At 35.6% G+C, this 26,801-nt stretch overlaps 1 pseudogene; it reads right to left on the bottom strand.

Annotated features, from left to right (window-relative positions):
- Positions 1-21,181: 21,181 nt before the first annotated feature.
- LOC132500142 (DNA endonuclease RBBP8-like) lies at positions 21,182-23,855 on the bottom strand (annotated as a pseudogene).
- Positions 23,856-26,801: the final 2,946 nt, after the last annotated feature.

Genomic DNA, 26,801 nt, shown 5'->3' with positions numbered 1-26,801 from the left:
AGGAGTGTAGAAAAGGATATCTTCAGGATGTGGAGAAAAATCTATCCAATCACATGTCTTATAAAATGCCATAGTGATTAAACCAAAATTACTTGCAGTCCCTGCTGGGTAGAGCAAACAAGCTATGATAGTTTTCAGCCATTATTTTAGACATTTTAATATTGTTCTAAAATATCATAATTATTAATATTGATACTTTTGAAATGACTAGAAGATTATGTTCTCTTTCTGTTTAAACATAACCCCTCCCTCCAATGCATCAGCTTTAAGAAATAGAAAATAACTTCTGGAAATGATAAGGATTGAAGTTGTTGTAAACTGATCACTGTGAGGTCACCTTTAAGAAAAACTACTTCTATTTAATTTCTTTAAGAGAATGTAAAATTACATATTGAAACAAATAATTCACTCTTCTCCAAAAAAGAATTTCCTTCACATTTTGTTTTACATAAGAGTGCTTTACATGAGAGATAACCCAGTGAGCAATGGAATTAGAGGTAGGGATCTTGGATTCTCCTTTCCATACTATCATCAATCTCCTCTGCAACCTTAAGGTTGCAGGTCACTCTCAACATGTGAGCTCCTTAAACCCAAACTGAAGAAGTTGGATTACCTCATTGCTTTATTGGCCTTGTACTTGGAAATCTAGGTTTCCACATAAAAATCTCAGAATGGTGTATAGTGGGGTATGGGGGAAGTGGTAGATTAGATGGTGGATTTAATCCTCACATCAAAAAAGGCAACTCCACTTTATTCTAGCACATTTTGGAACTTCACTTATGATTTTCTTTTTATTTTAATTCCACCACTAAAAACTGCTTAAAAACCACAATTTTCTTGAAAGTTTAAATTTAGTTTACATTTATCTTCTTTATGAATTAGCATACAAAACTGATGTGTGATAGAAACACACTTTGTTAAGGTAGAAAAACCAAAGGCAGTAATAAAGAACCATTTTCAATATAAACAAAGAATAAGTCTTGTAAACTGTTTTCTACTTTTTCTAAATATTTTATTTCATAAAATGTTTCGATGGTCAAATTAACTTAGAAACTGCTGTATATCTCTTAGAGATTTACAGTGTACACTAATTGATTAAAGACACTGGTAAGTCTTTTATATGTTATTAGATGACAGATGACAGACCTTCCTTTTAGCATAATATCTGTTACTCATTTATGGAAACATGCAGCCATAGGGAAATGGAAGTAAACCAGAAAGAAGATACTTCATTTTCCACTGCCTCTGTAGCCAGTATTTGGTGAAATAATCCAGAACATTAGTGAACTTTACATTCCCTTATTTTTTGACACCGATATCTTGGATTCCTGCTACAGCACCCATGCCAAATATTGCCTGACATACTGACACAGAAGTTTTCAATATTGGTAAAAGATGACTTAATGCAGAATACATTACACAGAACTGTAGAAAGAATAAATAATTGTGAGTTTCTTTTCACGTCATGTCTTTTTAATAATAGGAATGGAATCCATTCACAGATAGGAAAAATACTTAGTTGCCATAGGAATGATATATGTTCATTAATAAAAGAAAGTGAGCTAAAGGCTTCAAATAAGAAAATTCCATTAATTAGTGGTTTCACAAAGTATTGATTGGTCTTATCAACTTAAAATATTACAGACTTTTAGCTATTAGTCTAATTGCATGCTATTTTAATCAAGCTTGTTTCTTGCATATGTGGTATTGCAATAGCATTATTTTTATATAAACTAGCATAAAATATTATGGTTGTGAATTTAATTAATCTATTTTAGCAAAAGAGGTAGAAATAAATCAATTACCATACCAAGAAGTCACAAATTGTATTCTTGGTGATCAACTATTTTATATGTTAGTAACATGGAACCAAACAAGGATAAATGAGTTATGTACACAAAAGCCTGAAATGTAATAGGGTTTCAGAATTGATAGCTCTTATTCTACATTCTACTGCTTCCTGAAATAGAAGCTTTCTTGGGCACATTACTTAAGAATTTAGAGTCCATGATTCTTTTTGTTGTTGTTTTTGTTTTTTCATGATTATTTATTTTTTAAGTGGCCCTACTTCTAGCTCTCTGCTAACCTCATATAACTCTTGTGAGGATTAACTGATAATTCAGTAAAAAAAAATTCTCTCACCTCATGCAATGAAGACTGACATTTGGGAAGTTGAAAAAATGAGGTCTGGGGTGAATAAAAATTATATATCAACTGTACACATTTTATTTAGTGTAAAATTTAATCTATATTTATTTTTCAGTCTTTGATTTTAGGTCAAGGCTTTTCCTTTAGCTAAGGGTCTACTCTGGCATTCAGACTATCTTTTGTACATAGAAAACACTCACAGGCATGAGGTCAGTGAAAATGTTGGAGTAGGGACATCTGGGGGCTGTCCTTCCCCAGAAAAATCCTAAAAAATTATCAAAAACTGTTCAGATTAACCTTATTGAAATGCAGAAAGATAGTCAAATGTTTACATCAACTGAAAGGATGCATAGGAGGAGAAAGGCTACTGAAACAGCCTAGATCTTAGCAGCATATTAACTAACCTAGATCCAACCCTTCCCTTATGCATCAGTGGTCTTGGAGATGAAAACCTGTTCCTAGTGTGGGCACAGAGTAGATATGGTTTCCAGGGAATTGTGTTATCTGTTTTTATCTGACTGGGGTTTTCCTGAAGGACTCCTGCATGGAGTTTCCCTTTGTTTTGACTAACTTGGAACTCTATCAGGGCTGAACAGCCTGGAATGAAAAATAACAGTTGGGGTAAACAATAGATATACCAAAAACCTGGGAGGAAAACCTGAGTAGTAAGGTTTTGGTGGGGGGAAGAGGGACTTTGAAAAATTACCACATAAGCAGAGGAAACTACAAAGCTACATAAATGCTCAGGTTAGGACACATATTCAGAAAAGACCTGAGGAGGCCACAGGCTTTCAAATGTAGCCAACTTTTAGCCTCAGGGCAAGCTGGAAGTGTAAACTAAGACAAAGTTGTAAACAGCCAGGGAAAGGGTTGAAAGAAAGCCACAGCCCAGAGCAAAACTGAAAAGATTCCTTAGTGATTTTTTTCATTATTTGCTTTATTGTTTACACATCATAATAGTCAAAGTGTCCATTTTTCAACAAAAAAATTATGAAGCATGCAATGAAGCAAATATGGCCCATACACAGAAAAAAAAAAAGAATTGAACAAAAACTGTCTTGAGAAAGCACAGATATTGGACTTACTAGACAAGATTTTAAATCAACTCTCTTAAATATTCTCAAGAAGTTAAAGGACACAATACAAAATAAATAAAGGAAACAGGAAAATAATGGCTCAGCAAACAAAGAATATCAATAAAGAGAACCTGTAAAAAAGAATCAAATATAAATTATGGAGCAGAAAAATACAATGGTTGAAATTTAAAAACCCACTGGAGGGGTTTAACAGCAGATTTGAGCAGACAGATGAAAGAATCAGCAAAGTTAATAACAGGGCAAATGAAATTATCCAGTTAGAAGAGCAGAAAGCTCTTCCAAAGCATTCAAGTTAGTTTTTAATATAAGCAGCACTCTCTGTTTGCACTTTTATTTTATGAGTTTGCATAGAATTTAGTTAAAATATTTAATTGTATATTAATATATGTTAACAAACATATTTATAGAGACATATAACAGGAGTAAATAGTTTGGAGAAGAAACTCAAGTAATTTGCACTAAGTAGCTCAGCTGTCAGAAGCAAAGGGATGTAAGTACATAGCGAACATGCTACTACCAAGAATATCTGGGTACCATGGGCATCTATCACTATATTACTACGGAGAGAATCAAGAGTGCGGATAATTCAGGAGGTCGGTTGAAAGCTTCAACTGTGATTTGTATAGTGAGCTTTGGTTTACAAAACATTTTCTCATCAACTCTGTGAACTTTATTTATGCAAAGACCTTGTCTACATCATTCATAACTGGGTCCACAGTACCTAAAAATAGTACGCGGCACATAATCAGTTCTCAATAAATATCTGTGACCAAGAAAGGACTCAACAATGGAGGGGCAATATAGGGGGGTGGGGAGTGGGAGGTACAAGCTATTGGGTGTAAGATAGCTTAAAGATATATGGTACAACACGGGGAACATAGCCAATATTTTGTAAAAGCTGTAAATGGAAAGAAACCTTTGAAATTGTAGAAAAGAACTTAAAAAAAGAAAAGACTCAACAAACGTGTTTTCTTCATTTAATAAGAGGGGATAAAATGTATGTGAGGGCTTCCCTGGTGGCGCAGTGGTTGGGAGTCCACCTGCCGACGCAGGGGACACGGGTTCGTGCCCTGGTCCGGGAAGATCCCACATGCCACGGGGCGGCTGGGTCCGTGAGCCATGGCCGCTGAGCCTTGCATGTCCAGAGCCTGTGCTCTGCAATGGGAGAGGCCACAGCAATGAGAGGCCCGCGTACCGCAAAAAAAAAAAAAAGTATGTGAAAGTGTTTGAAAATATATACACTCTATATAATAGGCTTCATAATAACATATTTCTTTTTAATTTTTCAGCCCATATCTTCCTGTAGTATATACTTGATTTAGAACATGAACTTTCAATCAGCAATCATTTGCAACTGTCTTATAAAGGGTTACACAGTTCTCTAAGAAAACCACAAGACAAAACGAATGGCACTTTTCATTATTTTGTAAGTTGGATTATGGGGCCAACAATTTACAAGGCAATAATAAAATGAAAAGATTTAAGTAGAGCTTAGTACTATCATATACTTGTGTGTGCCAACTTGCTTTTGAATCTTAGCTTTGCTTTACAAGCAATTCTGTTAAGCCTGAAAACTGTCAAATGTGATGGGTGTGAGTACGTATACCCTAGCTTACCAAAGGCTAAGTGATATACTTATTTTTAAAGATAGTTTCCATTCTTATACTTGCTTTCCACTACTTAAATCTTTCTTTAAAAATGCCTGTTTTTCTTGAAAATTTGCTTGTGTAGTCTGACTAAGTTTAAACTCTCTTTGGGGCAAGAGAGGGAGGAAAAACAAAAGGACTTCAGCTATTTCCAAGTAAGGAAAGCATATGCTGTGTATGACCTTTTTTTTGTTTTCCTTTAGCACTTTATCATGACAGTTTAATAAACAATATTGAAGGAATATTACAGTGAACACCCATATATCCACCACCTGTATTTTGCCATTACCATTTTACTTTTTCTGGCTTTATTACATATTTATCCATCTATCCATTTCTCTACCCATCCATCAATCCTTCTTATTTTTTTGGACAGATTTCAAATGCAGGCATCCTTTAACTCCCCTAAAATACATCAGCATGCATGTAATTATTTAGAGTAGGATATTTGTTTAAATGTTTTCTTTTGATTTGAAATTTACATGCAATGAAATGTACAAATTTTTAAAAATTAGTTTATTTATTTTTGGCTGCATTGGGTCTTTGTTGCTGCGTGAGGGCTTTCTCTAGTTGTGGAGAGCGGGGGCTACTCTTAATTGTGGTGCATGGGCGTCTCATTGCTGTGTATGCCCTTTATTTTAATGAATTAAGAACAGGCATTTGATGCTCCCATAGCGTTTTAAAAGTCATCTGTACCTATCCTGGAGGCAATGTGGATAGTGGAAACATCAGGAGCCCTAGGACAAAAAAATATTGATTCCAGTAGAAACATTGCCACTTTTTTGGTGGTGTGATCTTAAAGAAGTCCTACTACCGAGCCTGGCCTTGCTTTCCTTATTAGTCAATGTGAAAAATAATAATACCCATGAGAAAGCGGTAGTAAAACAGTAGTCTGATAGCTTTAGAAGATAATATTAGTTACTATAAAGTTCTCAAATATAAACATAAGGAGTATGCTGAGTTCATACACACATATATAATTCTAATTTTAATCACATTCTTCACTTCTGCAAACTTTAATAGCTTTTGGTATGATGAAATAGACACGATTTTTCAAGTGCTGATAAGTTCCCAGTGGTTTCTGCTATGAGCCATATGAGACTGATAGCTCTTTATCAGAATCTACCCATATTTTGAATCGAAAGAGAAAAGAAGAGAGTGAAACACTTTTGTTGAGTCCTTTCTTGGTCACAGATATTTCTTGAGAACTGATTATGTGCCAGGTACTTTCTGTGGGCACTTTGGACTCAGTTATGAATGATGTGGACAAGGTCTTTGCATAAACAAAGTTCACATAGTTGATGAGAAAAGGTTTTGGAAACCAAAGTTCACTATACAAATATTAACCACAACCGAAGTTCTTTCAACTCGAAATATGGGTAGATTCTGAAAATAAAGAGCTAACAATCTTATATATGGTTCATAGCAAAATCCACTGCTAAACTGATCTACTCACCAGCTCCCCAGAGGTGGGGCAAATCCCTAAGGCTTCGGCTAGCTTTCACTTTTAGTTGTCGTTTTCTGCAAAAATCCTCAGCCTACATTCAGGTCCTGGACTCACTGCCATGGTCTAAAAACCCCAAATTGCCTAGTTCTGGGATAGAAAACTTTCCATAGACTGATGATCATTATTCTTTTTTCAGTCTTGCTTTGACTACCAACTTTGCCACTATTGTCTTCCATTATGGCTGCAGCAATTCACACACAAACAAATATAAAAATGCAATGGGTTATTCAGCCATCTGTGTACAAACTGTGACTAGAAAGATGTTCTCTGTCACAGGAAGACCACGAGTAGAATCAAGTTTTATGTATGGTTGGCTCTTTAAAAATATGTGAGCCTTAGTTTATCAATACTTTCTCCACAGGAGGACAACTGCCCTCCCTGCTGCCTTGCTAATTCAACTGAGCATGACCCCTTCACATCCCAAAGACACACAGACATCTACTCATTATATGAGTCATGGTCTTCTCCTGATGCCAAGAAAGAACTTCGTAAGGTAACACTTTTTTAAGAAAAAAAAAAAAAAAAGGCAGAGAGTGGAATTTTCAGCAAATTATTTGACCTCATTTTCATAGGAACATTTAAAGCCTTCATAGAAGTTGTTTGAGTGATGATCATTTTGAAGAAAGGCATCCCAGAACAATCACATTATTAAAATGGACTCAGTTTTTAGGATGAAGTTTAGTAGGGCACAATAAATGAAATGAACAGATTTTAGTTAAACAAATACCATACGCTAACACATATATATAGAATCTAAAAAAAGAAAAAAGGTTCTGAAGATCCTAGGGGCAGGACAGGAATAAAGATGCAGACATAGAGAATAGACTTGAGGACACGGGGAGAGGGAAGGGGAAAATGAGACGAAGTGAGAGAGTGGTATGGACATACATACACTATCAAATGTAAAATAGATAGCTAGTGGGAAGCAGCCGCATAGCACACAGAGATCAGCTTGGTGCTTTGTGACCCACTAGAGGGGTGGGATAGGGAGTGTGGGAGGGAGATGCTAGAGGGAGGGGATACGGGAATATATGTGTATGTATAGCTGATTCACTTTGTGATACAACAGAAACTAATGCACCGTTGTTCAGCAGTTATACTTCAATAAAGATGTTAAAAAAATTTGTTTTAAATAACATAATCCAATATCCTAAATGAAGTACTATTCCAACCAACATCACGGAAATAGTACACGAAGGAATTTTTACATTCAGAAAACATTCAGACTTTCTATGGTAGCATTTTTCATAGGAATAGATAACAGTGAAACTCAAAAGCATGATTCTACAGAACTCTGATTTGAACACGCAATTGCTTTCCTGTGTGAGGTTTGAGATATGTTACCTCCCTACAACTGAGCATCTGTTTTTATAAACCTAAAATGGCAGACTATAAAATGTCTTGTTATTGAAAGCTTCTTTCAAAATATCATCAGGGAAATTAGCTATTTAACAGAAACTCCATGTTCCTATAAATACCTTGTTAGAAAGTCCTCAAGCTCTTTCCTGTTTCTTGCAGGAGAAGCAGCAATGGAACAAGATAGCTTGAGCCAGACGACTCATTACACCAAGAGCACATAAGACACACAGATCAAAGTGAATCTTACCTTCTTCCAATCCTTTCTACAATACTCTCTTGCTTTGTGAAAGTTAACTCCTTTGGCTTTCTGAAGGATTCTTCAGTAGACAATTTATTTAAAGAAAAATGGGTATGTTTCCAAAACAGAGATATGGAGATAAGGACACTTCAAATAAGGTGGAGCCCAGGGGCAACTCAAACCTTATCTCACACCTACTTTTATTCTGCATGGGAATAAAAATGTGGGCAAAGACTAGAAGTTCATCAAAGGACAACACTGACCTTGAATTTCTACCAAAGAAGAACCAAAGGGTTCAAAACCTGAAGAAATTTCACCATCTTAGAGCCATACCTATTTTTTTTTTTTTTTGGAAATTAAGTATTTCAACTTGAAAAGAGGAAACAGCTTATCATTGTGGTAGAAGCTAAGTAAATGTATTTTTCACATTTATAGTTCATGAGTAAGACTTTTGTCAACTCAAGCTACGTCTCGAAGAATCACAAGGAGAAATGTGACGAGAAATGAGGAAAAAAATTTTTTTAAAGTATATGTTTTCTGACATAAGGGCAAACAAAATACAAACGATTGTTTCATATAAGAAGAAAAAGGAAACAATGAAAATGAAGCCTCTTTACTGTGACTGTAAAGCTGAAAAAGAAAAATTTGGGGATAGCGGAGAATAAAAAAGGGTGACGGAATCCAGTGGCCAGTTAATGGTAATGGCACTTATCCTAAAGGAATGTCTGGAAAAATGTTTCCAGTGGAAGCTGGTGCATGGCTGCTCCCCTGATGAAAATGAAAGTAGGGAGCCACAGCCAGCCAAGAGAGGAGCATGAGAGGGAACATTCCGCTGGCCAGGACAGATGATAAAAGCTGAGCAGCCACAATCAATGCCAGGTCTGGAACAGTCTGGAGGGAGAGGATGCCAAGGTGGAGTCCGAGCTGGTAGGGGAAAAATACCCAAATGCCGAGTTAGAAAAGGCAAAACCAGAAAGGTCACTGAGGTACCCCTTACCCTTCAGCTTATGGATATCATGGTGGGACATTAAAATAATACTTCAGAAGTGCATCTTTTGATGATATGACCCAAATGAAATTGGGGGACTTTTAAAAGTTACTTTAAGCAGTTTATTTATTCAAAAAACTTTCACCTAGAGCCTATTCTTTGCTAAATATAAAGCTAGGTTTCAGGAATACAAAGATGAAAAGGAAGTCAGGACAAGAAAGGGTTTCAATACTCTACTATGTTTAAAATAGATAACCAACAAGGACCTACTGTATAGCACAGGGAACTCTGCTCAACATTCTATAATAACCTAAATGGGAAAAGGATTTTAAAAAAAATAGATACATGTATATGTATAACTGAATCACTTTGCTGTACACCTGAAACTAACACAACATTGTAAATCGACTGCAGTCCAATATAAAACAAAATATTTTTTAATTTTTTAAAAATTATAAAAAGAAGGTACAGGACAACTATTATTAGATAACACCAAGAAATTAAGATCAAACTTAAAAGTGTCCATTGGATTTGGGAATTAGAAATTGGTGGGTGATTTTAGCAGGAGTACTTTTAGTGAATGGCAGGGGCAGAAAAAAAATGTAGTGAACTGAAAGATAATTTAGTAGTAGGTTCATGAAAGAAGGAGTACATGTAAGTTTTCTATGTCCCTGGATGAAAGGAGGAAAATAGGGCAGAAACTCAGGGGATATAGGGCTCAAATGGGTTTGGTGTTTGTTATTGCTGTATTGTTTTTCAAAAAGAAAATAGTAATTCAAATTGATAGTATTGTTTGATACATTATTTGGTTTACCATAGTACTAGAGTAATGATAATTTAGGTTGGGGGAAGACTCTAAAGATCATGCACTTTTCACATTTTACAGATGAAGAGCTGAGGACCTGAAGTATAGCCAATATTTTATAATAACTATAAATGGAGTATAATCTATAAAGATTTTGAATCACTATGTTGTACACCTGAAATCAATATGATATTGTAAATCAACTATACCTCAACTGAAAAAAATACTTAGGACCTGGAAGTTGTGATTTTCTAGTCATTCATTTTAAAACCTATACCAGCAGACATCATCTGGGAATATGTGACATTATGAGGGAATAAAAAATGTGATGATAATTTAGGACTCCCTTCCTTCCTTCCTTTCTTCCTGTCTTCCATTTCCTCCCCAAATTTGAAATATCTTCCTAATGCTACCCATTCTATATAAAGTATATTCTTGAAGCTAATATCAAGATAAATTAAGGTGAAAATATAACACCATAAGTTTTAATATAACCATACATTTAAGCCATATAATTAAGTGAAAAGTGCATTTTGGAATGATTTTATTGTTACATTTTACTTTGCTTTTGTGTACCTGACATTCACATATAACTCTTCTTATAAAAGGTAACTTGTTTTAAAACTAAAACAAACAAAAACTGGACACTCTTCCTATACAAATTCTTAACAATAATTTTTAAAATATTGTCATTAGAGACTATAGACCTTATACCTGGATTCTCTTCATTTAAAGTGTCAATAAAAGTAGTAGTAAGCTGTAAGAATGCCTTAACCCTATACCAAATAGTAGACATTTTGTAGTGCTGAAAGCATTAACATTAAGCATATTTAATGCTTAAAAGCAGGCATTATGTGAAACTAGAAAAAAAAAACAGGATTTAAAAACCTTATGTGACCTTCTGCTCTAATTGAGCCAAAATACATAAATTAGCGCACCATTGAACTTGTAGGAGGAAATGGCCTATTAGGTCACTTAGTATTTCCCTTGCTAAATTTAAACAGTCCCCTACAGCATATTTTTTAACACTGTAAGTCTAGTTTTGAAAGTTTCACGTGATAATACTTTTCACCACATCCTTAAAAAGCTATTAATCTAGTTGAGCTTCATAGGAAGTCACTAATAATGTTGAACTAGAAGCTTTCTTTTCTTAACGTGATTCCACCAGCTTCCTTGCCAGGTATCCAGGTATCCATCTCCAGAACTCTTCTACTTCCCTTTTTTATTTTTATTTTTTTCTGAGTATTTGAGTTGTATGGAACCCACCTGAAGGAAAATGGCAAAAATGGCAGAACTTTGTCCATAATGAACTTCCTCTTCCTTCTTCTTCCCCAAGTTTAGACAATGATGATGAAATGTTGCCCCTTGTACTTGACATTATCTTGCCCTTGTCAACTGCAAATTGGCACTTGTCATTGGCACTTGCCATCTACCTCTACAGGGATTAAATCATGTGCTGTTGCATCTCTGATTTTCACCACCCCCTGAAAGGAGTTCAGGGTGGAGAGCTGAAATGAGGCCCTCTGTGCTCTGGGAACAACTGGCAGAACAGGTCTTCAGATAGTTAGGTATTTTCAGGAGCTGATTTTATGGGCCCAATTCTTGTATCTCCTCATATCTAGAAAAGCACTAAAACTCTTCATGGTGATGAATGCTCCTCGTGACTAGCAGAAACCTTCTGCAGAAAAATATGTGCTTGATTGCATGTACTCTCCCTTCACCAAAATCACATATACACTGACCTTCCCCTCTACCTCTTTGAAACAGTTTCTCAGAGCTATGTGAAATGCTGCAGTCCTCATTTTGCCCCAAATAAAGTTTAACTCGCAACTCTCGTGTTGTGCAGTTTTTAAGTCAACACCCTTTCCTTTCTTCCAACTGTAGTGTCCCCTGGAAAAAGGCTATGGGAGTTTAAAATTGTATTTACCATCCCTGAGAGTTGGATTTGTTGTTGTTGTTGTTAGCCATATGCTTTCAGAGGCCTATGAGGAGAGCAGGGACTCTATTACTGCAGCGTGTTTAGAATAGATACAAAATGCCAAGCTGATAATTATCCGAAGTGAATTTAGTCTCTTAATGCCTTTAGAGAGCAGAGACATGCTTAGGGGCTTATACCTTGTGAGTGATAAGTCATTAATTTTTATTCTAATTGACAACTGAGGTAGTCATTCTGAAAGACAATGGAAAGACGATTTTGGAAATTTGGGTCAACAATTGCATAAGTGGTATTTAAAACACTTACACTGATATATATGTATACATGTGTATACATGTGTGTATATATATATAAAATATACATGCATACATATATAGGCCATTGTGTGCTAGGGCTGGCTTATACCTTCCCAGGGGTGAAGATTGTTGAATTTTCAGGAATTTTTTTTTTTAAGAAGGTGTTGGGGGTAGGAGTTTATTAATTAGTTTATTTATTTTTGGCTGTGTTGGGTCTCCGTTTCTGTGCAAGGGCTTCCTCTAGATGCGGCGAGCGGAGGCCACTCTTCATTGCTATGCGTGGGCCTCTCACTATCGCGGCCTCTCCTGTTGTGGAGCACAGGCTCCGGACGCGCAGGCTCAGCGGCCATGGCTCACGGTCCTAGTTGCTCCACGGCATGTGGGATCCTCCCAGACCAGGGCTCGAACCCGTGTCCCCTGCATCGGCAGGCGGACTCTCAACCACTGCGCCACCAGGGAAGCCCCTTCAGGAATTTTTTGAAGCAGGTAAACACACCCATGATTAAATATTAAATTATATAAGCTAACAAATAAATTATATTAAAACAAAGGTAAGCAATTCTAAATATTCATAGTTCCCTATTTTTTTTAACTACATTTTGGTATTATCAGTGCTCTAGAGATTATTTATATTTACTGCCTCCATATGGTGGAAACCCTATAAACTAGTGAAAACCTGAGCATTTCTTCCCAGCACTGTGTTCAGTGAATTCATGGTGCTCGCTTGAAATCAGCAAATGCTACAAAGCAGGGCCCTTCAGCCCACCAAAAGCTGGTTGTTATGCATTAACTATCACAATACTGTTAACAAAATTATAAAATAACTGTATTTTTAAAAATGCTAAATATATAGTTAAAGAACAGGGAAGACATTGAATATCTAGCCACAGTTTTATCAGTTGTATAATGTCATTTTTGTATGTTCATTTTGATACCACTATACATTTTAGCTGAATTCCATTATTGATTTATTTTTATAATATTCTTCATACTATAATAATTGTGATAGGACATAAAATTTAAAAAATAAAATGAGAAAAATTAAAATATAATCAGGCTTCCCTGGTGGCGCAGTGGTTGAGAGTCCGCCTGCTGATGCAGGGGACACAGGATCGTGCCCCGGTCCAGGAAGATCCTACATGCCGTGGAGCGGCTGGGCCCGTGAGCCATGGCCGCTGAGCCTGCGTGTCTGGAGCCTGTGCTCCGCAACGGGAGAGGCCACAACAGTGAGAGGCCCGCATACCGAAAAAAAAAAAAAAAAAGAAAAAAAAAATATATATATATATAATCAAAGTAAAGTTAATTATTAGAAGCAAAGTTATGGATGTCACATGTCACTTTGTAACTTAAATAGGTTAATTCTTGTAAGTACTGATCTGGTTCCAAATTTTCTAGAAGCAAAATAAAAATGGAACTCAGTTAATTATATTGTGCTCTTTATCTGAAGAGGCATTTATTTTTCTTGCCACTGAATACAGAGGTAACACATTATATGGGTCATTCTGAAATGGGTATTAAATAATATTTTTTAATGTTGTAAGTCTCTTACATTAAATTAAATTAAAACATTAATTAAATTAAATTAAAACCTAGTATATAGGGTCCAAATATGTTTTTTGAATCAACAAATTCATGAGCAGTTAAATCAATTTTTTTTCTGATTACGCTTTATGTAAACCTAAGGTGTAACTTTTTAACAAATTGAAGGAATTTCTCTGACAGGGTTAGAGCTTAGAAAACAGAGAGAAGTGTTGATTTTTTGACAATATTTATAATCTTCTGTGTGCTACAGACTTAAATATTTTATGAAACAGATTTATTCCTGGCTTGTGAAACCTAAAACATAAAGCGAGAGATTTTTCACTATTCTTATTTTTACTATTCTGTTAAATAATAAAATTAAGTCCTAATCTCAATGACTTGCTCAAAGACACATAGCAAATAGGTGGTGAGGTCTGAATTGCACCCATCCAGTCTGGCATTAAATGTCTGTTACATGTTATCAGGAGTTCAGTCTCAATCCAGAAGCCACATTATGTTTGCCAACTGGAAAGATATGCATGGGCTTAAGATATCAAGTACAAAAGAAGCCAAATTGACATTTTTTGACAGAAAACTTTGTGTACTAACTTATTTTTGCACAGATGGGTAAGCCAAACTTCCTATGTAAGGAGGTGGCCTATAGCTGTATTTTAGAAAAAAAATCCAGACATTTCTCTATACAATGAGGCAAACTGTCCCAGAGGCCATGCAATAGAAAGCTCACAGACCAAGGTAAGATGCTTAAATTACACACAAACACACACACACACACACAGCCGTCAAGAGCATAGATATTGTAAAATGTAGAAAAATATTGGGTCAATATTTTCAGATTCACAGGTTTGTTGTTATGATGCCACAACATTTTCTATTTCTGCCTCCAGAATAAACTCATCTGTATGCCTTTATACACTCTCCATTTACTTTATAAAGGCAGTGTAATTTTAATACCAAAACTGTATCTGGGAATGTACAAAAATAAAACTACAAACCAACCCTACTATGAAAAAAAGCAGTTTTTAAAATAAAATACTGCCAAATAGCAATGTCATGAAATAATATTTTAAATAATGTTTTTCTAGTAGTTCAAGGGTAGTTCATTATTAGAAATCTATCAGCATAATTTATTAAGTCAAAAAAAAGAAAAATATCCATAAACCACAACAAAAGATGTTTCAAAGGCCTTCAGTAAATTCACTGAGAATTGTAATATTCTAGAGCATATGCAGAAGAAAACCACTTAAGTATGATAAAAGTTTAGTGTGGCCCAAATCATATATGTGTTTAATTTATTCCCAAAGTTGATTTCATATTCAGAAAAATAATATAAAATAAGTCTAAAATACTTTCATGTTCAAATGTCAAGAAAAATATCACAGGAAATTAAGACATAAGTGTTTCACAAGATCCAGATTTGAAAATGAAATGTGAAATCTGGAAATATTACTGTAAATGTCTCTTTTTGGTGTGCATGGAGAAAATATTATACTGGGAAGCTATGAAAGCCAACTGACTTAAATTATAGAATATTTTATATCTGAAGTAGCAGTTCTGTGAACTTTTCCTTTGTATCTCAATTTTTGCTCAAGATAAATCTCAGCATAAGATTACTTTTGATACCTAAATATAAGACATGACACCATAAAACTCCTAGAAAAGAACACAGGCAAAACACTCTCTGACATAAATTGTAGCAATATTTTTTAGATCAGTCTCCCAAGGCAAAAGAAATAAAAGCAAAAATAAACAAATGGGACCTAATCACACTTAAAAGCTTTTGCACAGCAAAGGAAACCACCAACAAAACAAAAAGACAACCTACGGAATGGGAGAGGATATTTGCAAACGATGCAACCAACAAGGGACTATTATCCACAATATACAAACAGCTCATACAACTCAATATCAAAAAAACAAACACCCCAATCAAAAATGGGCAGAAGACCTAAATAGACATTTCTCCAAAGAAGACATACAGATGGCCAACAGGAACATGAAAAGATGCTTAACATCGCTGATTATTAGAGAAATGCAAATCAAAACCACAATGAGGTATCACTTTACTCTGATCAGAATGGCTATAATCAAAATGTCTACAAATAATAAATGCTGGAGAGGGTGTGGAGAAAAGGAAACCCTCCTACACTGGTGGTGGGAATGTAAATTGGTGCAGCCACTATGGAAAACAGTATGGATGTTCCTTAAAATAATAAAAATAACACTACCATATAATCCAGCAATCCAGGGTATATATCCAGAAAAAAATGAAGACTCTAATTCAAAAAGATACATGCACCCTAATATCACAGCGACATTACTTACAATAGCCAAGACATGGAAACAACCCAAGTGCCCATCAACAGACGCTCGGCTTAAGAAGATGTGATATACACACACACACACACACACACACACACACAACGGGGTATTACTCCCATAAAAAAGAATGAAGTGTTGTCATTTGCAGCAACATGGATGGACCTAGGGAATATTAATGCTCAATGAAGTAAGTTAAACAGAAAAGACAAAAATCATATATCAATTATAAGTGGAATCTAAAAAATAATACAAATGAATCTATATACAAAACAGAAACAGACTCACAGACATAGAAAACAAACTTATGGTTACCAAAGGGGAAAGGGGAGGCAGGGAGGGACAAATTAGGAGTATGGGGTTAACAGATACACACTACTATACATAAAATAGATAAGCAACAGGGTTTTACTGTATGGCACAGGGAATTATACCCAATATCTTATAATAACTTACAATGGAATATAATCTGCAAAAGAAAATCACTACACTGTACACCTAAAACTAACACAATACTGTCAATCAACTATATTTCAATTAAAAAATATTACATTTGATTTTAATCAGGAATTCCAGCTACCCAGCAGCTGCTGCATCCATATGTGCTATATCTGTGGTTATGCTAAAGTCACCTGCATCAGAACTCAGCACATTTCAAGTTGCTCTAAGAATCCAGTCTCACACTATCAGTTCTAAGCAGTGTATGATTTACTGAAGATTTCACATGGGAGATGGGGGATGACCTTAATATTGTATATTCCTCAGCAAAGTATGTGATCAATCCCTGTCAGTTCTCAGAAGTGTTCTTTTGGTGGTGTGGCACCAGCATAAAAGTCCTTTGATTTGCATTTCCCTGATGATTAGCAATGCTGAGCACCTTCTTAATGTGCCTGTTGGCCATCTGCACATCCTCTATGGATATCTTGATACTGGTAAATTTATGCTTTCTTCCTTTATCTTCATCAAATTAATTAATTTTTTGTACACTTGATATTCTGAATGATACTGTTTAAAGAATTAGTATTTTATTGTCTTCTTATAAAGAGTGTGTTCTAGCAAACATATTACCTTGAACTTGTAGAGGATAGATCTTTTGGTTTTTTCTTAGTTTTAGGATGAATCCCTTAGTCCTGATATGTTTTGTTCCTACAATGTAATCACGATGGGACTTAAATAGAAAGTCATGGTTTAAGGCCCTCTAACAATGCAGGACTCAACCCCAAACTCCAGTCTTTATTCTGCCTTTTCAGCCTTTGTAAAAAATTTTTTTTTATTTTATATTGGAGCATAGTTGATTAACAATGTCGTGTAAGTTTCAGGTGTACATCAAAGTGATTCAGTTATACATATACATGTATCTATTCTTTTTCAGATTCTTTTCTCATTTAGGTTATTACAGAGTATTGCTTTTCACTGGGTTCCTTGAAGTTCCCTCCATCCCCACAAATACACTTACAGTTCAGCCAAGGCTTTCATGGAAATTAAGATGCAGACATCGAGGTCTCCTATTCTGTGGCTGTTTCCTGTTTTGCATATTCCACCTCTATTTCTGGTTTTACTGGAAGCTCTAAAATCCATTCTCAGACAGCTTGAGCCAGAAAACCGTGGTTCTCTTTTTGAGTTCTAGCCAAACTACGCTACATGGGCAGTGGACTCTGCTCAGGAGTAAAGCTCTACAAATGTGAATTCACTCAGTACAGTTCTTTTCTTTCAGAAGCATAAATCTCTCAACTTTCTGCCTACTATTGATAGTATTTTATCCTGACACTAATATAAAATATTCAAATAAATAAATATAGCATAAATATATTAAATTCAAATAAAATAAATACATTTTATACATCAGCCTCATTCATTTGAAAAATGAACCTTAGTTACAAAACACATAACTTGTAACTAATTATGGAAAAAAAAAGGGAAATTATAGTGCAAGATACTGAAAGGTTTTGTATCCCCTTTATCAGGGATTTTTGGGTGGAGATTTAAAAAAATATATCTTTTGCTTTTGTAAAAAATTATTATATAAATGTGACAACTAAACAGAATTCTAACGAATTCAAAAGATATAACTTATAAAGTATTAGGAAGAATCAAACAGTTGTACAAATGAGTTTTGAACGTGTTTCCCTTTGAGTCAGACTGTTAAATATTTAACCATGACCAACAGAATTATTTTTGTTGAAAATGTTTCAAACTCCTGAGGAAGCTTCAGCCAAAAATGCAGAACCTATTTGCCACATAACATTATCTTTGGTCTCAGACTTATTTCTCCTATCTTGTAAATGCAGTTATTCTTTATGTCCTTCCACATAAGGCTATGATCACGTCTTTGATGATATTTACATTGTGCCTTTTCATTGTGTTACCAAGTCCAAGCTCATACTGCTTGCCCCATGATGGGCAAATAAATTGAGAGATGAGTTGTTGGGACAAGGAATATTGACTTTATTCAGAAAGTCAGCAGATAGAGAACATGGTGGACTCGTGTCCCAAAGAACCATCTTGTCTGAGTCAGAATTCAGGCTTCTTTTATACTAAAATGAGAGGAAATAAAGTCAAGCATTTCCTGGTTCTGGTCAGTCTCTGGAGGGGATGTGTTCATTTCTTCCTCCCTGCAGTCATTCAAGGTGGGTCTGGTCAAGATGTTTCCTGTGCTCTAAGCAAAGGTATTTTAGTTTAACACTTATTACGTGGGAGGCAGGGTTCCCAGAGATGGACCATTATGTATAATTTAAGCTTATAGGCAACATCTCTTTAGTGATTAACTTGTAATAGAATACAAAGTTTCTTCCCTATTACAACTGCAAGCAACAGAAGAATCATCATCAGAAACATGCACTGAAGGTAAACTCAACAAAATCATGCTCAGTTTTTCTACATGGTTGTATTTCTATAAGACTATTACCCAAATCTTTAATTCTAGTCTAAGTTAGACCAGAACCACAAAGCAGCCTTCTAGCCCTACAGTCACACACTCTGTCCTCTCTCCTCTCTTTACATACTTGCACTAGAAATATATTTCCCACTGACCCTTCTCATATTCTTCAACTAGGAGCTCTGAAGAAAACCCATTACTGATTTAAACACACTTACAGCAGAAATATTTATATTATAAATTATAAATGAAATATTTATATGAACAAATGAATATTAGTACCGAGTCACTTATGAGACACAAAATGTGGAGAGAAATGACATAGAACCTGGGAATAATGAGTGATCACTTGGACCATAGCTAGGTCTTAAAGAACAAATACTGGTAGGAAGAAGAGCCTGGAATAAAGAAAATAATTAGATGGGGATATTCAGTTGAGCAAAGCAGAGAGGTGTAAAAAGAATGTTGTGTTTAGCGAAAATAAAATGAGTAGATCATCCTGGCTGATTCTACAATCAGAGGGTCCATTGAGAGAAAGGGAGATACTTCATGATTGAAAATATGCAATGAGGCTGGATTTATATTTTACAAACTTTTTATCCCCCCAAAAAGCAGTTAATAAAGGCAAAGAGAAAATTCCTTTATCATATTGATTATTTTAACAGTTTCTATTTCTGAAAACTGCAATATTTAGCAGTGATCCTGTTGGAAAATAAATTCAAATTGTATCTTCTCTGAGCAAACATCTTTTGATGACTAAGCTGAACTCTGACTTTGTGTGGGCTTCTTGTTGATTGCCATTTTTAACGGAGAGTCAGTTCAGAAACACGAGTTTTATATTCACAGCACAGATTACACAGGATGCTTCACAAAATCAATCCAGTTGAACAGACTCTCTTAAAATGAATCAGGAATCAGCAAATGATGGGCAGGCAGGCCTTTCCCAACAGGCAATATTTTTTCTCTATTTTGACAGAATGTATGGTCAATGGATGAAAGGATGGATGACTCAGAGGAAATTTAAAGATAGCTCTTAGGACATAAGATGAATCCATATATGGGGCCACAGAGTCAACAAAGTTGTAATTTGTTGTAACCTGAACTAAGACGTACAATATCAAGGAGGTATAGAAACGTTTAAATAATTTCAAAAAATAATTTGCTCTTATGTCAATTTACTGTAACTTGAATATTCTCGTTAGAATATTCAGTGTTAACATAATAGGTTTAGCAGATTTAACGTTCATACCAAAAGAGAAGATAAAGTGTTCATATTTTAAAAATTCAGTAATTCAACCCCTTTAAACAAATATTTATTAAGCACTTATTAATACTTATTAAGTGTCATATAAACCACTGTTTTTTTGTTGTTGTTGTTCTGTAGACAAACAAAGATGGAAAACATACTGTTTGTGTTCTCAAGAAAGTTATAATCTAATGATGGGGGTCGAATGCCCAGAATGCTGGAAGACAGGCAGAAAGTGGTAAGTGCCATAAGAGGGCAAATAAAACATTATGGAATCACAAACAGTAGTAAAAGTAGCAGTAGGGGAGGAACTGTGAAGAAAGAGCAGGGAAGAAGAAATTTTTTTGCTCTGGGCCAGGCTCTGTGCTAAACATTATATGCACATTACTCCATTTAATCTTAATAATTTATGCCTTAAATACTACTGCTACATCAATTTTTTTTTTTAATGAAGAACCTGAGGCCTAGTGAGATTAAGTAATAAACTCTTACAACTGGAAAGCTCACATACTCAGATTTTTCTGACTTTAAATGTCCTCTTAAACCTGCACTATACTGCCTCCTAGGGGAAAGTTGCACAGAGATGGTATAATTATAACTCCCTTACATGAGGTGAAGATGAGGATAAGCGTGTTCTGGAAAGTCACAAATATGAAAGAGAAGAGAACAAGGTTTGTCCAGGAAATGCTAACAGTATAACAAACTCATAGTGTCAGGTGTATGATATTGGGTAAGGTGTATAATGTATATGCTTTATATACAGTGTTAAGTAAAGATTAGACTGGCAGAGCCTTGGTTCCCAGGAAAGTAGCTTGGACTTGACCAAGGGCATTGAGACTCCTTTCATATGGAAATAACAGTATTTGAATTACTTTCTTTTTTTAAAATATATTTTCAAAATTGTAATTAAGTATTACCAAATAAAGTAATAAACAACTCAACTTGGAGTGCAAAATGAAAGCACCTTATTATTTTAAAGGTGCAAAAGCAAGAAAATATGACATAAACTTATCAATTTTTAGATAGTCATCTGTGTGATGGGTAAATGCCATTTAAAAACATTTTCAATAGAAAAATGATTTATAAATCAGTTTTCAGAAGATCAAAAAAATCAATGTTTAATACCAACTTTAACTATAAATAAAAAGAATATTGTCATTTCTCCTGTTTTTGCTCTAACATTTATGTCTTCTGCTCTTTGCCTTTTGGAAAAAATATTGCATTGCAAGGCTGCCGTCTTTTTGGACGAGGACAAGGATCAAGATCTTCTTTAATGTAACCTCTTTCCATACAAGTCTGAGTGGAAGGAAAGCCAACTTCCCAGAAATTCTCTGGTGTGTTAGGTGGAATGTAGCGAAATCAGTGTCTTGAACAGGAAGCCAACTTCTTTTCTCTACTGCTGGAAAATCTGCTTAATAAATTTCACATTCCTTACATGTGTGTCCAAGCAATTTTCTTCTTTCTTCTTTTTTCCGAGCCACCTCAATATGAGAAAAAGTTTGTAAGCTAGTCTCTCTTTCATCATCTTTAAAATATGGCTCCACAAATGCTTTCTGTTTGACTTTATCTTGTTTATCACCAGGAGAGTTTGGGCTTTTTTGTAGCAGTTGACAACTCCTTCTCTTCATCTCCTACTTAGGGGAAGCTATCCACCAAACAGGATTCATATTCTTCATGTGTAGTCCAATCAAACATATCTTCCAAGCTATCTTTCATTTTTCTTTCTCCATTTGGACTTTTTTCTCCCTTCTGCTCTTGATTCTTCATTTTTAAAAGCATAGTTTCACTAACCAACATACAGTCCGTGTCCACTGTCTCTCCTCCTGCTAATCTTGACTGACTGCCATCCTTTGTATCTACTACAGTAACATACATTTTATACTGAGAAAGATTTGCTCCTGGATCTATACTCCACTGGAAGTTTTCAAAGGATACATCTTGGTTGTTCTGTAGAGACTTTGTTTTAACAATTCTACATGGATTTAATTGAAGAACTGATGCAAGTTCACATGCTCCATGGACTGAACTGGTTTTTATTTTTATAGGCTCACGAAAACCAGCACCGTTCATGTCATCAAAAAGATTCTCTGTCTCCAAACTTTCACGTGGACGTAGAGGGATTTTAAAGATAGAATTTTCTTCCTTTATTTGTAGCAGTGCTTTATTATCCGGAGATTTACTCAAGGACAGGAGGAGGGACTCCTGTAAACTGCTGGTCTCTTCTGGGGAACCTTAGGTTAATCCACAGCTCCCACTCAAGGCCTTACGGCTTGGGGAAGAGCCCTTTGCAACAGGCTTCAAAACCTCATAGAGGGTCACTTGCCTAAATCCAGTTTTAGACTTCTCACTTCCTTGGCTTTTCTCTTGTCGCTGAATAGCTGAAAATCGATCAGACAGATCCAGAGGTTTATCCATCACATAGTCTCCATTGATGTAAGAATGACTATCCAGTGGAAAAGGAAAAGCATTTTCTTTATCAAAGGAGGCTTGGGGGCAGCTTACTTCATCTTCACTTTCTTCCTTGATTTTCTTCCTTTTGGTTCGGCCTCCCAGTGATTTCAGGGGTACCACAGGTTTACCTTTATCAGTAACAGTATCTTTAATGTGATCAATACTATCCTGTTCACTGGTATTTTCATTTATAAGCACCTGCTTATTAGAAGATGACTGGTCAGTGATCTTCACTTCAGCCCCAATATTATGATGTGTGAAAAGGGCACCATCTTCAGATTTTCATCTAGGTTTCTCTGATCTAGAATTAGAAGTGTTGCTGAAAGACATTGTTTTCAAATGGTTTTTCTTACCAGTCTCTAAAAGAGAAGGGGACAAACTTGTATTCAAACCTAAACTATTTTTTCACATTAGAGGTAGCTCCAAATACAGGAGATGATACCCAAGTAGTCAATTCTTCTTGAGGAGGAGTCTTTGAATTAGAATCTGAAACTCTTAAACTATCTTCACAATTTCTTCTAGATTTCTCAAAAGGTTTTCTGTGATGTCCTTCCAGACAGTGGTAGAGCTCATCACCAAGTGGGCTCCTAGGGCCTCGAGATTCAGATTCATCTTGAACACTAAGTCCAAGTGTTTCAGGAACAACTGTAGCTAAATTATCAGGAGGATAACTGCTTTTTCCACGTGTATTAGCCACTGGAGCTTGACTCTGATCACAGGTGTCAGCCACTAGAATTTTACGTTCATTATGTTTATGTTGTGGATGAGGTGAAGACTTTGGTACTTTTCTCCATTCACGTGCACACCCAGAGTGCTTCAGTTTAGTATGTGTTTGTTCTACGTGTCGGACGTGGAGGTTCTCCTTCCTTCACAGCTGGTTAGTGCCAGAAAATGAAAAGGTTGTTATTGGTGAATCTGGAATAACATCTTCCTTAGATTCAAGATCGGTTGCTTGATGTGGTTGATCATTCTCAATTTTCTGCTGCAGCTGTTCAGACAGCTTTTTATTTTCTTCCTGTATTCTTTTCATTCATAAGCTCTGTGATAAGTTTAAGATTCTGCTGCTGAATATTTTCAAACTCTTGCTGTTTCTTCTGCATATGTTCTTCAGTTGCTTCACAGTGATCATGTAATCCTGCTCTTAATCACTCTTCTAAAATTTTAATGGTTTCATGAAGGACTTTCTGTTGCTCTCTCAGCTGTTGATTTTTGGCGAAGAATTCTTCTAGTCTTTGTGCATCTAAAATTCATTCCTTTTTCAGTTTGGTTACTTTTACTTGTAGACATTGTACTTCTTTATCACAATACTCCTTTAGTTTTGTCCAAAGATCCTTAAAGTCATTAGATACATCTGCAGAACTGGGGCCTCCACAACTGCTTCCTGAGACGTTCATCTTGCTTAATATGCTCACACTTCTACTGCCTAACGTTTTCTGACCTTTTCTGTTACATTATACAGGTCTGAAGTTGTCTTTGGCCAGTTCAAATACGGCTTGCAAGATTGCCTCGAGATTCTCGAAAGCCCCATCAGGAAAGCGAGCACGCTATGGGGCAGGGAGGAGACAGCCCTTCGCTTTTCTCCTCGTTCCCTCACCAATCTGCCAAACCGCCTGCAGCCAAGACGCCCCCTTGGGGCAGCCCGCGGTTACCAGGGCTGGGGGAGGGCCCGAGGGCCCTGAATTACCTTTCTGATGATTTTAAGTAAATTAGTATCTCCCCTTTTTCTAGATCTCATATCCACATTTCCTTATGGTAATTACAGCATGTCAGAATGTCTTAAAACGAGTCTTTTCAAATTTTCCAACAATGGACTTGATAAACAGAAAAAAATGAACATAACAAAGAAATCACCATACTATTCAATTGAGTCCTCAGCCAGTGATTCATATGTGTAATCTGTCGAACATAGCTCATTCTATGTGAAAAAAATCTTTCCTATAAGAAATTAAAAAAAAATCCTCAATGCCTCCTACAGTAGCACAGTTCTTCTTTTGTTTGTGCAAATGTATAACTGATCTGCTTTCCTAAGCCTATAAAATGTATTCTTCTTTCCAGATGTGGGTGGTTGAACACATCAATCATTAAGTAATTTGTTAGTTTCTGTGTAGAAGTTCTATCAGCACCTGGTACGCTAACAGATGCTAGTATAGCAATAATGTAATGAGGTTGGTGATGCTCCAAGTTTGGTGTTTGCTTTTCTTTGAGGAATCATAATGGAGAAAAGGAATGTCACAGTTTTCTGGCTGATTAAGTAGCAAACAGTCCTGCCCTTTGCCTGGGTTGTAGCATTTTTCAGCATCTTAACATGGTTTGATGACTACTTACATGTACTTGATAGGATTGTCTCTTTCCTATCAGTCTGCCTTTGAGAATCACTGAATCTGAATTATGTGTGACTTCTGAACTCATCTCGGTCCAACTCCATCACGTTAGAGATGAGCAATCTGATGTCCGGAAAGATGAAATGACTGACAGTAATCTTTCAGTTGGTCAGTGCTCACGTAGGATGTGAACTTGGGCTCTCAGTCGCACTCTTACTCTTCTCTTTCCATCCTTTTGCCCTTCTTGAAGCTCAGGTCATGGTCTCATGATCAAGTATAATACTTGATAACTAATGAAGGTTTGTTGTTGAATGTATGAATTAGGTAAACCAAAAATAACTTATTTTGCCCTCAAACTTTTTGAAAAATTTCAACTTTCAGTTAATTTGTAAGACATGTAAAAAATATACATAACAACTTTTACCTAGGATCGTCAATTGTTAATAATTTGTCACATTTTATTTCTTTCTTTTTTCCTTCCTTCCTCCTTCTTTCCTTTCTTCCCTCCTTCCTTCCTTCTTTCCTCCCTCTCTTTCTGGACATATATATATATATATATATATATATATATATACACACACACATATATATGAGACATGCATATATACACACAATGTGCATACATACACATAAGTGTATATACATATATATTCATAAGTGCATATATATTTTTTCTCTGACATTGAGAAAAAGTTTCAGACATCATGAAAATTCACATCAAGTTCTTTATTGTGTATCTCCTTCCCCCATTCTCCAAAATTACCATAACGCAATTATCACACCCATGAAAATTAAATTGATACACTACTATTGTCTAATTTATAGTCAGTGTTCAAATATCCACTTTTATTCTAGTAATGTATCTTATAGTTATTTCTTTTTCCTTCCAATTCCTGATCCAACCAAGGATCAAAATTGCTTTAGTTATCATTCTCTTTAGTTCTTTTACACCTAGTAGAGTTCTACATTTTTTTAAAAGTCCATGATATGGACATTTTTGAAGACTCTAGACCATTTTATTTTTAACAACTTTATTGGAGTATAATTGCCTTACAATGGTGTGTTAGTTTCTGCTTTATAACAAAGTGAACCAGTTATACATATACATATGTTCCCATATCTCTTCCTTCTTGCATCTCCCTCCCTCACAAACCACCTAACTGATCTCTCTGTGCTATGCGGCTGCTTCCCGCTAGCTTTCTATTATATGTTTGGTAGTGTATATATGTCCATGCCACTCTCTCACTTTGTCACAGCTTACCCTTCCCCCTCCCCATATCCTCAAGTCCATGCTCTAGTAGGTCTCTGTCTTTATTCCCATCTTACCCCTAGGTATTTCATGACCTTTTTTTTCTTAGATTCCATATATTTGTGTTAACATATGGTATTTGTTTTTCTCTTTCTGACTTACTTCACTCTGTATGACAGACTCTAGGTCCACCCACCTCACTACAAATAACTCAATTTTGTTTCTTTTTATGGCTGAGTAATATTCATTGTATATATGTACCACATCTTCTTTATCCATTCATCTGTTGATGGACACTTAGATTGCTTCCATCTCCTGGCTATTGTAAATAGAGCTGCAATGAACATGTTGGTACATGACTCTTTTTGAATTATGGTTTTCTCAGGGTATATGCCCAGTAGTGGGTTTGCTGGGTCATATGGTAGTTCTATTTGTAGTTTTTTAAAGAACCTCCATACTGTTCTCCATAGTGGCTGTACCAATTTACATTCCCACCAACAGTGCAAGAGGGTTCCCTTTTCTCCACACCCTCTCCAGCATTTATTGTTTCTAGATTTTTTGATGATGGCCATTCTGGCTGGTGTGAGATGATATTTCATTGTAGTTTTGATTTGCATTTCTCTAATGATTAATCATGTTGAGCATTCTTTCATGTATTTGTTAGCAATCTATATATCTTCTTTGGAGAAATGTCTGTTTAGGTCTTCTGCCCATTTTTGGATTGGGTTGTTTGTTTTTTTGTTATTGAGCTGCTTGTAAATTTTGGAGATTAATCCTTTGT

The sequence above is a fragment of the Mesoplodon densirostris genome, chromosome 12 (genome assembly GCF_025265405.1).
Source record: "Mesoplodon densirostris isolate mMesDen1 chromosome 12, mMesDen1 primary haplotype, whole genome shotgun sequence".
Classification (NCBI taxonomy): domain Eukaryota; kingdom Metazoa; phylum Chordata; class Mammalia; order Artiodactyla; family Ziphiidae; genus Mesoplodon; species Mesoplodon densirostris.
This window is presented reverse-complemented; position numbering and strand designations above follow the sequence as displayed.